Source organism: Eptatretus burgeri, chromosome 6 (assembly GCF_056783735.1).
Source record: "Eptatretus burgeri isolate ZD-2024b chromosome 6, Ebu_testis_v1, whole genome shotgun sequence".
In the NCBI taxonomy this organism is placed as follows: Eukaryota; Metazoa; Chordata; class Myxini; order Myxiniformes; family Myxinidae; genus Eptatretus; species Eptatretus burgeri.
In genome coordinates this window covers 45,515,942-45,530,941 of record NC_140966.1, presented here as the reverse complement: position 1 = coordinate 45,530,941, position 15,000 = coordinate 45,515,942, and the positions used below count along the sequence as shown (strand labels likewise).

Below are 15,000 nucleotides of genomic sequence, written 5' to 3'. Positions count from 1 at the left end.
TTTACAACAGGAAACCAATAAAATTTCTTTTGAATTTCTAAAAGAGCCTTACCTTTTCTTAACTTTATAATTTTTTCATTATTTAACATTCTCATTAAATCTAAAGTTGTCGGTTTATCAACATCAGCATAATGCCAATATTTTATTGAAAACACCTCATTCTTATGTTGTAGAACATATTTATTAAAATACCGAATGCCCTTTTCTTGAAGGTATGCTTGGACACAGAAATGAGAATTTTCTTGAAGCCTTCTTGCTGTCATTTATGTATTAGAAATATATGTTAGAATAATATTATGGCACGAAACACCTCCCCATCTTCCCATAGTTAAATCATTTTGTATTTCCTTACTTATTATATATAATCCTATTTTTTCTGTTTTCATGATATAAACAAGGGCAAAACCATTATTATATTTACCCTTATTAAATTCTTTTATTTGTTGTTTACTAATCGTGGCCCCACAAAACTCATTCTCAATACCAAGTGGATAATATTCTTCCTTACGAGACTGATTTAATTGTTCCAGGTCTTCGAGGTTAATTTTAAATGACCAATTATACCCTAAATCATTCATATCATACCCCCATTGTTCTATTCTCATACAAACGATACGCCATTCTTTCTAAAAATTTATTTTAATTCGAACTGTGAATTCTGTATGACCTGGAGATAATATCAACACTTCTGTATCTTTGGAATACACGGCCGTTTTATTTAAGGATATATATTGTGATAAATCGCTTAATCTCACCAAGTCATTCGCGTCAGTCGGGCTTGGATAATTTTTTAATTTATTAGCATTTTTCATGTTAATATTTTTGGTTATATTATATTTATGTCGTTCAGCCTGTGCCTTTGTGTAATAATTTGATAAATCAATATCCAGTTCTTGAGATACACCAAAGATAGAACCATCTTTACCAACATAAGTCATTTATATTAGATTAAAAATAATATCATAAAATTTTTTATTTTTGTTGAGTTGAAATAACACATATAGACATAATTGACCACAACACTTGGAATTTAATTCTTGGACTTGAAATGTTTGATAAACACCATTCTGTAAGAATTTTATGACTTCAACAGGTGGTGGAAGACCAAAACTATCAAAATAATATTTGTCTTGACTATTAAAAATACAAACCCAATGAGAACCGTTCCCATTATTATCTTCTAAGTTCATAATAATATTCTTTGTATGTTTCGGCACATTTGTTAATTCATCTCTCATACAAATAACCACAATATGAATTTTTAATTTCTTACAATATTTGACAAGTTGTAAATTTGATGTTGTATTCTTTCCAAATTCTTTAAACCACTCATCAATGCTCATTTATTTATTAGAAAGATATAATCCATTACCTCTTTTCGTTAATTTTACACCTGCTTGTGCTATAGAAGAAAGCATATCTCCAACTAACAATCTCGCTTTATCAGGCAGACCTTCAAGTTTTTCAGCAAAATCTACAATTGCACCACTTCCACTAATTTGTTTCTCCAACTCTTTGTTATGTCTTTCCAATTCTTTTTGAGCCTGGAGTTGAGCCTTCCTTTCGTTGGCAGTTTTCACCGCTGTTGAAATACCACCCGTCAATGCTCCAACCGCACTTAAACCAGCAAATAAAGGAATTAGAAATGGGAGAAATCCTCCACTCGTCTCTCTTATTGAATATTTTTTCAACATTGGTTTTGTCATTTTAATTTTAAGTGAGCCAGTGTCATTCAAGATTTTAACCTGTTCTTCTGTGAGCAAAACATCAATTCTTACTGCTCCTTTTCTCTGAATTGTATTAACGTTAATCATACAAGGCTTTTGATTTTGAACACAAGATGATAGTTTATGAAGATTGATTTGATTAACATATACCCCAGTTGGTACTTTGCCACTCATTTATTTAACAAAAAATTATGTGAGACTAATCATCACACCATTATCTGTATTAATCTGCAATTCTGTTTCTTCCAAAAGCAAACAATATGTATCAACTTCTTCACTCTCTCCTCTTTCAATGTATAGGGAAGTATCCACTCGATTAGACTTTATAGTTTCCTTTTGAGTGCTCAGGTCAAACGCATAGATTGTATACAAACTTTTAAATGCTGTCATATCCAAAATAGGTTCTTTATTTCCATTACTTTCACACACCTTTTGGTAAGACTTGTATGCTTCAGCAAAATCATTTTTTTCCCAATTAATTTCCAATCTATCTCGTGGATAAAATGTTCCATCTAGAGAAACGCGAAGTTGTTTCACCTTAGCATTATCACTCAATGCATTATTCTTATCAGTCGCAGTATCACCATTTGGCTTTTTAAAAATCATCCACAGATATCGTGGCTTTCCTTCCAGAACACCCAAATTCCACGTGTAAGTAGTTTGGTTAAGTTTAACGTGTTGACATCTTCTTTTGAGGTATGATACACTGAGTGGTTTCTTTGAGTTAAGTCTTCGATTCAACATCTCTTCTGTTTTAAGATTAGGAGTATATTCACTGATATACCAACTCATCTCCTCAATTACAAATTTATTCTGATCACCAAAAGCATTACCAACACCAAAAAGCAATCTATTTTCATTATCATTCCTTTGTAGTTGAAATCTAATTTTAAGACCATACAGAACTTTATCATGATCACAAAATCCAAATATACCTTTAAGAGGAACTGCCACAGTAAAACTATTTTCTGCTTTTGTATCATCATTATACGCTCCTTTCCTTTGAGTATATCCAGGGTCTGTGTTTGTTCCCGTTGACATATCAGGAATAAAACCTTCGACAGACCCCTTTCCCATTCTATCACTGAATGTATAGAGTGTAAATTTCATCATTTCAGATGAGGCAGAGACATAATGAACTGCTTCAACTTCTTGTGTTCCAATATACAAACGCACACTATCAAACATTTTCCAGAAGAAATCATTTACAAGTGTAGCGTTTGTGTTAGTCGCAGCCTTAGTGAATTTAAATTTACACAAGAAACTTTCGGATAGATTCAAATAGGTTTGTTGATTATTTATTTCAAAACTTTTTGTACCATTCGTATTCCAGTCTGTTCCAGTTATTGCATTTACCTTGAAGTAATCTTCTTTTTTAGTGGAGTTTGAGATAATAATAGTATCATCCAAATCATAGATACTATCAATTGCTTCCATACTTGTATTTATTCAGGAAAAAAGATGTTAAAACTTTTGAAACCCTGATCCAAGTATTTGAATTATTTTCTGTCGTTCTTGGGGGGACAACTGAGTTTTGCCTTTCTTAATTTCTTTTATTGCTTGTAATTTATGAGATTCCTTCTGGGCATCTTTTATGCTCTTTACAACACCTGCTACATTTCCCACAGCAGAAGCAGTTGAACCAATTAGATCTTTATGTTTAAGAATAGTTGAACCAATACCCATTAGAGTATCAATTTTCCCATCTCCTCTAAATTGATGTCCAACACCCCTTTGTCTCTTAGGTTTATAGTATCCTCTACCAAGATACATACCTTCACCCTTGTAGTATGGGGAAAGGAACATCCCATCCCCTGTAATTATTTTATATTTTCCCAACTCGTGTTTCCTCACAATAACCATCGTATTTATTTATTGGAAAACTTCACGTTGGTGAATTCTGATGGATATAACTTCTCCATTAAAAGAAATCATATGATTATCTTGGTCGGTTATCCTAAAATTTACTCTGTGTATGGTTTTTCCTGACACAGGGAGATAAACCAAATTTTTGGGTTCCATATTGAATTTATAACCAATTGGGGTTGAGTATGCGCTGAATGAAAATATTGCATTTGTTTTTTTTCCATCATTATAAGCACCATCAATCAAATCACAGTGAATTAACACCGAATTTATTCCTGAGGATATTTGAATGACATTATCACTGTAAAACGTCCCATTAGTTTCAATCTTTTTGAGGAGAAACCCAATAACTCTCTAAATGAATTATCAATTGTGAAATCAACCTTGTAGTTATTTTTAACTTTAATCGTTGATTTTGAAGTATGTTTTTGAATGTTTATAACAATATTTTTTGGTTCATCACCCTGTTCTTTCATAAGACGAGCAATTTCGGAAGATATTTGAGAAATCTCATATGCTCCGGGTGAGACTGTTATCGTTTTGTATCCACTTCCGGGATTATAACTAAACTTGTCATTTTTATCAGTTATATTAAATAAGGTATTATAAGTTTCCATGGACAATAAAGATGCCTCATATTCTTTTGTTGGGTCAAGTTGTAGTGGGTATGGGAATGAAGATGTGTGGTCGCTTGTTGTGAAATTAAAACTCAGGATTGTGCTTCTCATCTTATTTAATATGAGATAAAATGTCTTTATATTGATATTTATTAATTATTTTCATGTTCATCAACTGGTCTAAAATGGCTGATGCTTCATTAAAACAATTGTTATTTCCAGCCTTCTTACTGCCTAACAACAATAACAGTCTATTAACTAATTGTGATGGGTCATTTGGAAGAAAACTAACACCTGAACCAAGGATACTTAAAGCCTGAATAATGTGTTTCTCCTTCTCATTCTTCCTACTTTTACCAGAAAGAATAACCCTATCATTTAGAGTGTTCAGCAGATCAATATATATTCTATCATCATTATTTTCCATATCCAATGGTTTATCAATATACTTTGATTCATCCCTCACAGTTGAACCTTGTATTCCATCTTTTGTGAGAAGAAACATTAATCTCGGAGTTAGTTTAACAGGGGGGTGAGCAGAACCCAAGAACCTTAATTCATCATTAAATATCAATACCTTTTCTTGAACAAGATGAAATATTGCTGGTTGTTCTGTTGGAATGAATCCTGCTTTGGTTTTTGAATCCGCTGAATATTCATTGTTTTGAAGAGCATTCACAATATAATCAGGGGGTCGATTAATCTCTTCCAGTTGTTGAAATAAACCTTCATCATCATATACCTTTAATTCTCCAAAATGCTCTCATTCTTCCTCCGTCATTTGATCAAAATCTTTTAACATTTGAAGTTTTTTAGGAGTATATTCTACTGTGGGAACTGTGGAAACATCTTCCATTTTTTCTTGGGAAGTTTTTAAAAGTGGTTTAAAAAATTTCTCTTGTTTTCTTTCAAATGCTTCTTCGCCCGTTAGTTTCTGTCTGCGTTTCTTCTTTATGTCTTCCTGCAGTTTTACAACTTTTGAAACCAACTCTTGATGTTCCTTAAATCTTCTTGCTCTTTCTTTTGCATCCATTTATTTATTGTAAAATATAATTTAATGAATTGTAAAGATCAACAGGGAAATTTTCCTTTTCTTCATCATTCAAGTAGATGTGTTCAAATAAATCCTTTTCTTTAAATATTTCATCAAATTCTTTATTAACATTAATGCGAGTTGTAATTTCTTCTTCACTAATTTTCATACGTTTGCATTGAGTTTCTTCATCAACATCAAAACCGAATGATAAAATCTTCACTCCGCTCAGATGTTTAAAATTTGTCTCGTTCCTTCTGGATTAGTTTCTAATATCCCAACACCACCAGATTTTAGTTTCCTTAACTCACTCTTACAATGTGAATATTTTGTTGTACCAAGAGAAACCTCCTCAAATATTTGACCTTCATTCCTCAATCGCATATGTTCCTCCACTGAAATATAGTGATAATCTTCACCTTTTACTTCTCCAGGTCTTATTGCTCTAGTTGTTGTTGATACAATGCGTATCACGGGGTGTTTTTTAAGTAAATTTACAAAATTCTCATTTGTACTACACAAGAACCTTGATTTATGAAAGTTTTTTCCAGAAGCAGATTTACCCACAAGATTTACAATGATGGTTGTCATTTATATATGTAATTGTTTATAAAACAAAAAATATATCCCTTAATATCTCATCTTGTTTCACAACAATATATTTATATTTTTCAGTCGTGTGCTTCATGTAATCCTCAAATTTCTTTTTACTACATAATGTAGAACAATTATCTCTCCAAAAATTATTGATATCTATTGAATTTAACTTGAATAAAATAAAAGTATTAGCATTGTTTCTGATGGAACGACGAGGAAGTTGAAAGTACGATTGACTAAGATAAATACAATTACAAGAAGAATGTCTCCCTCTTGTGTAGTAGCTGTCCATTACCGTTTGGTTTCTCTCATTAACACAATCATCAACGATAACAAGGTTCTTTTTTGATTTATCCAAATCTTGGGGTGACGGTATATCATCCGTATTATCACTAAGAATACAAGTTATAGGATTTGATTTCTTTTTACATCTCTGTGTATCTACAAAATAGTTGAATTATATCTTCAATGTTATAATCATTTAGGTTTTTTTGACGTTTAAATAAACCGATTATATCTTCTTTTTGAAGACCAGCATTAAAACCTTGTGAGAGTACTTGATACTCTGGTTGAAAACTCGACTTTGTGAAAATTATTAAATTATCATAATCTAAAAAGTTGGGAGTGAGGAGCATCTTTAAAAGTAAGCAGGTTTTTCCACATCCACTTGAACCAACGAGGAGACATCTTAATGAATTTGGGAGATTTTTATGGTTGTTATATTTTATCTTATTTTCCCAAATGGGTAAAAAAATCATTCATTTATATATTTGGAAAACAGGTTATTTAATTTATTATTGGCTTTTTTAGAAACTCTATATTTTATCCTAAGTTCAGGTTTAATTTCAAGATAATCCATTATTTTATTTATACAATATCTTGTGTTGATATTTCCCTGAAAATTACATCCATGAATAATATATAACAACAATCCTTTGAACATTTCTCTTATACGTTCAGTTTCTTCCCTTGTAAGGAAAGGTGTGTTATCACCCTCGTACTTTACATTCATTTCTCTAATCAATCTTTTAAAGTAATTCATTTTTGGTGCAAATCCAAAAGAATTATTTTCCTTTTTATATTTTTTATTATCATTAATTAGAAGATAATCACAGAATATACATTGTTTATAGGCTTTTGACTCTGTGTTTAATCCCCGTCTTTCACACGCAGGACAATTCTCAAATTTGTCATATGGAGAATCAGGAAAGTCTAGCATATTTATTAAGTAAAACTTTACTGAAACTGAAATTCATCTATACTTTCAGTTGTATATTGACTCATATTTAATAATATTACCATCGATATCAATATACTTTTTTTCATTACCAGATTCAACGACAACATTTTTTATATTAAAGGTAATTTTAAAATGATCGTTAACTACTATTGAACGAAATGTCATTTCACCTGATATATTAACATCCTTTATTTCATCAGGATTTACATCTTTAAGGTTGTTGAAAAAAAAATACAAATTTCTCCTTGCATATTACAGATGGTCTTATCTTTTCTTTCTAAAGCTTCATCCATAAGGTTTTTGTTTTTTGATACTTTTTCTTGTTTCATTGCTTTTTCTAGTTTTGAATATATTACCAGGAGAGGAGAAACTTTTGTTAGAGATACTTTAATTGATGTTCTACCAGGTATACTAAAAGCCCTTCCACTGAAGGAAATTGAAGAACTCATATTATTTACCATAATTGTTTTTATCCAATCGTTGTTATATTTATCTTTGTTCAATTTTACATCTTTGACATATTTCTCAGTATCTTTAACAAATGAAGAGATTGATTGAAACTTGTCTTTTGTGTCTTGAAACATTGTATTTATTAAGTGAAAAAGTTGGAGGATAAAATGGTTTTAAGCACAGATTCACCTGTAAAATAAACAAAATTTTCATCAAGAAAATTTTAGTTTAAGCAAAGATTTATTATATAAATATGGTGAATACAACATACTGTGATGTTTGTAATCACAAATATAAACATTATAGAAAACACCTCCGAACCAACAAACACACATTTAATCTATTTCATAAAATATCTCCTCTTGAGTTGGAAAGAAAACATTGTGATATCTGTTCAAAGGATGTTTTGAAGAGAAGTTATAATAAACATCTTCAATCACAAAAACACAAGAAAAATGAGTTTAAAGTAAAGGGAGACTATTATATTGAAAACAATGATGGGGCATTTAAAGGGCATATAAAAATAAGGATTTTTCAATTTGGAGAACCCGGTCCATCATCAAAAGCTGAATCAATTGAAATAGTGAAACCCGATGTTGAAAAATTTATTAAAAAGACATTAAAAGAAATGAAAACTTTAAAGTTTTATATGGGAGTGAAAATGAATATGAAAAGACAAGATGAAGAACATACTCCTAATATGAGAACAGATCTTCATTTTATAACATCATTTCAAGATTTTTTGAATAGTGGGGTTTATGAAGAACTATCAAGACAAGAGGAGGATGTTGATAATACAGTGGTAGGAAGTGGATTCAATATTAAAAAAAGCATCTTTTTAGATATACACATTCTAAAATCAAACCCTCTTAAAGCTTCTTCTTATATTGAATTACCAAAAGAAATAAAACTAAAGAAGGCAGTTGTTAATATTAAGAACAATGATAATAAATGTTTTCTCTGGTCTGTTCTTGCTCACTTTCATCCACCAAAATGTAATTCAGAAAGAGTAAAACAATATATGAAATATGAGAATACCTTGGACATTAAAGATTTTAAATTCCCAATGCCACTAACAGATATTCCTAAATTTGAGAAAAAGAATAATCTTTCTATTAATGTATATGGATTAACGGATACAAACAAAGTTCAAATATTAAAAATTTCAAACAACTATAAAAATGAAGAAACACACATTGATCTTTTATATTTTACTGTTGGAAAGAATTCACATTACACATACATCAATAATTTATCAAGATTAATCTCTTCTCAGGTATTCAGAACAGCAAACAAAATATATCCTTGTAAGCGATGTCTTAATTCATTTCATACAAAAGAACGATTAGAACAACATTCAAAATATTGTAGTAATCATAAATCAGCTGTAATTACAATGCCTAAACCTGGTGATAAGATTTCTTTTGAAGATTATAATAAATCTATCATGCACCCATTTGTGATATACGCTGATTTTGAGTGTATCCTTAAAAAGATAAATACTGCTTCTCCTAATCCAAAAGAATCATATACAAATAAATATCAAAAACATATTCCTTGTGGTTTCTGTTATTATATCAAATCATCTGTTGGAGAAAAGTATAACAAACTTGAACATTATCGTGGAAAAAAAGCTTCACAAGAGTTTGTAAAACGATTAGAAAAGGATTGTATAAGACTCACTAAATTAATGAAAGAAACAAATGAACCGATGAAATTCACCAAAGAAGAAAAATTAGAATTTAGAAAGAACAATATCTGTCATATTTGTGAGGGGGAAATTAAGGAGTCTAAAGTTAGGGATCATTGTCATCTTACTGGTAAATATAGAGGTCCCACTCATTCCTGTTGTAATCTTAATTATAAATTACCTTCTTTTATTCCAGTCTTTCTTCACAACAGCGCCAACTATGATACACATCTATTTGTAAATGAACTTTCAAAAACACCAGGGAATATTTCTGCCATAACAAACACAAGTCAAAAGTATATTTCATTTACAAAAATGATATTCACAAAACCTTTAACTCGTATTAGGTTTCTCGATTCTTACAAGTTCATGGGAACACCACTAGCCTACCTCGCATCAAATCAAAGCTCCACGGACTCTTTTCCAAATCTTAATTCATTCTTTCCAAAAGAGGAAATTCTCACTAAAGAGGAAATTCAGATTAAAGAGAGAATTCAAAGTAAAGAGGAAATTCTAATTAATGAGGAAATTAATGAAGAAATTCTAACTGAAGATGAAATTCTAATTATAAAGAAAATTCGAACAATGAATGAAATTCTAACTAAAGAGGAAATTCTGATTAAAGATGAAATTCTGATTAAAGAAGGAATTCTCACGAGAGAGGAAATTCAAACAAGGAATGAAATTCAAAGTAAAGAGAAAATTCTTACAAGTAAGGGAATTTATCCTTATGATTATATGGATTCATTTATGAGATTTAAAGAAATACAACTTCCTTCAAAAGAAAGTTTCTATAATAACCTTTATGAAGAAGAGATAAGTGATAAGGAATATAAACATGCACAAGAAATATGGAAAATATTTAAGATAAAGAACCTTGGAGAATATCATGATTTATATCTAAAGACAGATGTTTTATTGTTGGCTGATGTGTTTGAAGCTTTTAGATCACTCTGTCATAATAAAAATTGTTATGGATTAGATCCTGCCCACTATTTCACAGCTCCTGGTTTAGCTTGGAGTGCAATGTTGAAAATGACAAAACAAGATATAGATTTAATCCTTGATGTTGATATGCTTTTGATGATTGAGAAGTCCAAGAGAGGTGGAATATCACAAGTATGTTCAAAAAGATATGCTAAAGCAAATAATAAATATCTTCCAAATTATGATAGTGAAAAAGATAGTAATTATTTGATGTATTTTGATGCTAATAATTTGTATGGATGGGCAATGTCTCAATCTCTGCCTTATGGTAAATTAGAGTGGGTGGAAGAAAAGGATTATGAAAAGGCTTTGATGAATATTGTTATTTCTTCTCAAGAGGAATTGAATGACGAAGAAGAAGGTTATTATTTTGAAGTTGATTTGAAGTACCCGAGTGATCTTCATAATAAGCATAAAGACCTTCCTTTTGCATGTGAGAAAGAAACTCCAAGAAAGAATGGTTAAATGATTATCATTTAAATGATTATCATAAATGATACCTGGATGAGCGGCCAGGTCCACGAGACCGAAGGGTCTTACCCGCGCCCTCGTGGCGCGATGGCAGGCTCGCCGCGATGTCAGCATAGCTGCGCCTGGCTTCGTGCCCGTTGGCGTGGCTGGCGAGCTCTCTCCGGCGTTCTCCGCACAGGTCTGCCTTTCCCCTCTGCTTCAAGCTCCGTCTCCCGACTCTGCCCCACCGACACTGCCGCACCGACACTGCACTCGACTTGACTGCCGACACTGCACTCGACTTGACTGCCCCGTCTCCCGACTCTCCAGACTGCCGCGACCAACACACTTGACTTCCGACACTGCTGCTGCCACTCCAATGCTCCCACTTGACTGCCACTTGACCGACTGCTCCACCGACACTGCCGACACTGCTCCACCGACACTAGACTTGACTGCCACTTGACTGCCTGCTCCACCGACACTGCCGACACTGCTCCACCGACACTAGACTTGACTACCACTTGACTGCCACGACCAACACACTTGACTCCCACTCCACCGACTCCAGACATGACTGCCACTTGACTGCCGATGCTCCACTGCTGCTGCCACTCCACTGCTCCCACTTCACTGCTGCGAGCTGCATTGTGCTCGCGTTTATCTCGGCCGAGGGAGGGGCATATATGCAAATTTGTGGATCACAGCGGGTTCGGAGGCAGGGTTACACCACCTGATGCTCAGCCATTGGATGGTTGAAAAGGGGCGTGAATCATTCCTGATCCACTTTTCGAGGCGAAAGGAACCCATTCACAACCCATGGTACGACGTGTGGTAGAAAGGCGGAGGTGGTGGGAGTTTGCTGCGGTGGTTTGGGAAGGGTGTTGGTGGTGGCGATTTGGTTGCTGGCGGGCGTCGTTTGAGAATGGTGGTGAAGCGATGTTTGCGGGGTGGAGTTGTGGAGGTAAAGAGGCGAAGGTGGTGGTGTTTGAGTTGTAGTTGTTTCGGAATGATGTTGGTGGTGGCGATTTGGTTGTTGGGGGATGATTGGTCCAAAATAATGATAGAGAAAAGAAAAACGGCTATCTCAAAGGATCGCAGCCTGGTGAAAACGGAAATTCCCTCGAAACGAAGGTGGGGAAATCTAACTACACATATACTTATCGACATAACTGATCTGAGGACCCTTTATGGTGTATTGCGAATTTCCACAGCCGTTACAATATATATATATATATATATATATATATATATATATATATATATATATATATATATATATATATATATATATATATATATATATATATATATATATATATATATATATATCTATCTTCTTCTTTCGACTGCTCCCATTAGGGGCACCACAGCGGATCATCCGGTATGATCTGCATAATGATTTGGCACAGGTTTTTTCTGCTGGATGCCCTTCCTGACGCAACCCTGGTCGCCTCTTACGATATAGGGATATGGTACACCTATTTTAACCGGGGCATACACTGGTACTCACTTCGCCGACCTCGGAAGGATGACAGGCTGAGTCAAGCTCCTGGTGTGTGTTAATTCAAGCGGCCAACGGGGCTTGAACTCAGGACCTTTTGGATCACAAGCCGCTTCCCTAACCACTACGCCAACACCAGGCTATATATTTGTGTATGTATATGTATATATATATATATATATATATATATATATGTATGTATTTACATATATACGTATATATACATATGTATGGAAACATGTATGTGTACTTATTTGTGTATATATATATACTGAACAAAAATATAAACGCACCAAGCGATTGTTACTATTTTACCTCAAACTCATTAATACTAAATCTTCACAACAATTTGGTTATAGAATCCATGACAATTGAGCATTAAATTTCAAAGAGTTCCTTGAGAATTCTGGCGACAGTCTTTGCGCTGCAACAGCCGACACAACCGAGGTGTCACTGTCAGAGTTCACACAGTCAGTAGCGGGTGTGTCCACCGTTGGCGTCGCGCAGAGCGGTGCATCTCCCGCGCATGGACATCACCAGATTATCGATGGTGGCCTGAGGGATGTTTTCCCATTCCTCCTGGAGAGCCACACGGAGCTGGCGGACGTTCTCTGGGACTGCGTAACGTTGTCGTACACGTCAATCAAGAACGTCCCAAAGGTGCTCGAAGGACGACATGTCGGGAGAATATGGAGGCTAGTCGAGGACATCAATGTCCTCCTCACCGAGGAAGTCCATGCAGATCCTGGCAACATGGGGGCGAGCATTGTCGTGCTGAAACGTCACATGGTGAAGGCGCACAAACGGCATGACGATGGGTCTGAGTATCTCGTCCCTGTACCGCTGCCCGTTCAAGTTGCCTTCAATGAAATGAAGCCGAGTGCGCTCTCCATGGCATATGCCTGCCCACACCATAACACTGGCACCACCGTGTGACACCCGACGAAGGACATTGGCGTCAGTGTCGCGCTCTCCAGCCTGACGCCAGACGCGGAGTCAGCCATCAGCCCGATACAGCTGGAACCGCGACTCATCGGTGAACAGCACTCTCCTCCATCGTGCGAGGGTCCAGCGCAAGTGAACATTGGCCCAGTTCAGTCGGGTCTGACGCCGGACTGCAGTGAGGTCGAGTCCCCGGTGTGGTCGGCGGGCTCGGAGGTTGGCCTCCCTCAAGCGGTTACGCACCGTCTGGGCTGAAATGCGCCTGTTATGCAGCCCGACAGTCTCATCGGCAGTCCTCGTGGCCGGTCGGAGTCGATCCCGGAGATGTTGCAGCCTCATGTGACGATCCTGACCGGCGGTGGTCACACGTGGTCGCCGGGCATGTGGGCGGTTCACGGTGCTTCCAGTCTCTCTGAGGCGCGTTCTCAGGCGGCTAATGGTGGAGTGGTGGACATTGAAGTGTGCTGCAATGGCCCGTACTGACGTCCCAGCATTCAGCATGCCAATGGCGCGCTCCCTCAAGATTTGTGACATCTGTGGCATGTTGACATTTGGCACCAGTCCACATTTTGGGGAGGCCTTTTATAGGGCAAGCTATAGGGAGTGTTTGTGTCCTGGTCACGCTCACTGACCATCACTCTGTCAAGCCCCATGGTGCTCATGGGAAGGATTACTCAACGTGTGAGTCCACACACTCAGAGTGGTCAATTTCAATGGGAACATCTGTCTTGAGCAAAACAAAGGAACCATTGCTCAAACATATCATCGGTTTGACCATTTTCCCATAATGGCAATCTTGACTTAGATATTTAGGTTGGTGCGTTTATATTTTTGTTCAGTATATATATATATATATATATATATATATATATATATATATATATATATATATATATATATATGTATATATATATATATATATATGTATATATATATGTATATATATATATATATATATATATATATATATATATATATATATATATATATATATATATATATATATAGACCGGGCGTAGTGGCGTGCGCCTGTAATCCGGCTACTCGGAGGCTTGGGTTGGAGGATCGCTTGAGGACGGGAGCTCTGCGCTGGGCCGCGCTATGAGAGGGTGTCGGGCAGCCCGGAATCATGGCGAAACCCAATCCTTATCCCTGTGTCGTAAGAGGCGACCAGGGTTGCGTCAGGAAGGGCATCCGGCGTAAAACCTATGCCAAATCAGTATGCGGATCATAACGGATGATCCGCTGTGGCGACCCCTAACGGGAGCAGCCGAAAGACGAACAACAACAACAACATATATATATATATATATATATATATATATATATATATATATATAAATATATAAATATATATGTTAATATGTATGTATACATATATATATATATATATATATGTATATATATATATATATATATATATATATATATATATATATATATATATATATATGGAAAAAGATATATTTTAAATAAATAAATGTCAAGACAAAGAGAATAAATAAATAAATGTGAATAAATAACAGGAGCAGGGTGGTTTATAAATGGATGTACAGTCATGCGCCACTTAACGACGGGGTTACGTTCTGAGAAACGCATCGTTAAGCGACGTCGTCGTTGTGCGAACATCATTTTTTTTTTCATTTTCGAACATCGTACTTACACAAAACTACACACCCAGGCTATATTGTGTAGCGATGTAGCCTATGGCTCCTCGGATGTAAACCTGTATAGCATGTTACTGTACTGAATACTGTCGGCAATTGTAACACACATCCAAGAGAGACGGAAGACACGTTATATTAGTTTTACCTTTGTGCTGTTCATGACGGCCATCGGTGTTGTTTAGCAGCAGCTTACAATCTCCTCTCGCATCGATTATAGAAAGATGAATAAA

At 35.0% G+C, this 15,000-nt stretch overlaps 1 protein-coding gene and 1 pseudogene across 1 annotated transcript in view; both read left to right on the top strand.

Annotated features, from left to right (window-relative positions):
* Positions 1 to 15,000, top strand: part of LOC147024671 (uncharacterized) — an 89,714-nt gene that overhangs the window by 33,109 nt on the left and 41,605 nt on the right. The gene's annotated exons all lie outside the window — the stretch shown is intronic.
* LOC147024673 (signal recognition particle RNA) lies at positions 14,112 to 14,252 on the top strand (annotated as a pseudogene).